We start from the raw sequence: 844 nt of genomic DNA, 5'->3' as shown, positions 1-844 counted from the left end.
GTAATATAATCCTCTAATGAAAGAAAAATGTTTGCCCTCAATTTTTACAGAGCTTCCTATACTTCTATATAGTATAGAGGTTTAGGTTCAGCAAAAGTTGGTTTTCTGATAAAATTAGTTATCTGTTAAGGAATGTACCGTCAAAACTTAACACGAAAAACCTTTGCAAAAGACAAGTAAACCCGGCACACTGGCTTGTGCCTGTAATCCCAGCTACTTGGGGAAACTGAGGCAAGATCACTTGAGGCCAGGAGTTTAAGACCATTCTGGGCAACCTAGTGAGATCCTTGTATCTCAAAAAAAAAAAAAAAAAAAAATTAAATTTAGTCAGGCAGTGTCTCACTTCCAAGTAGCTGTAATCCTAGCTATTTGGAAGGCTGAGGTAGGAAGATCACTTGAGCCCAAAAGAACTTCTCTTTTCATGTAGTTAGAATGAGCTATATAATCATGCCACTGCACTCCAGCCTGGGCAGCAAAGCAAGACTCCTGTCTCTTAAAAATATATATGTAAAAGTTAAGTAGACAGCGACAGTTTTCAAGATGGTACTTGAAAATTCAAACATATAAAAATTATCATGTGATAAGATATTTTATAAAACCGGCCAGGCGCGGTGGCTCACGCCTGTAATCCCAGCACTTTGGGAGGCCGAGGCAGGTGGATCACGAGGTCAAGAGATCGAGACCATCCTGGTCAACATGGTGAAACCCTGTCTCTACTAAAAATACAAAAACATTAGCTGGGCATGGTGGTGCGTGCCTGTAATCCCAGCTACTCAGGAGGCTGAGGCAGGAGAATTGCCTGAACCCAGGAGGCGGAGGTTGCGGTGAGCCGAGATCGCGCCAT

General features: G+C 42.2%; 1 protein-coding gene across 5 annotated transcripts in view; it reads right to left on the bottom strand.

The window, feature by feature from the left end:
- The window catches only part of LRP2 (LDL receptor related protein 2), a 219338-nt gene that overhangs the window by 165672 nt on the left and 52822 nt on the right, over positions 1–844 (bottom strand). The gene's annotated exons all lie outside the window — the stretch shown is intronic.

This window comes from Sapajus apella, unplaced genomic scaffold (genome assembly GCF_009761245.1).
Source record: "Sapajus apella isolate SASKATOON/1434 unplaced genomic scaffold, GSC_monkey_1.0 scaffold28, whole genome shotgun sequence".
Classification (NCBI taxonomy): domain Eukaryota; kingdom Metazoa; phylum Chordata; class Mammalia; order Primates; family Cebidae; genus Sapajus; species Sapajus apella.
Note: the sequence above shows the minus strand (reverse complement) of the source record. Positions and strands in the feature narration are given on the sequence as shown.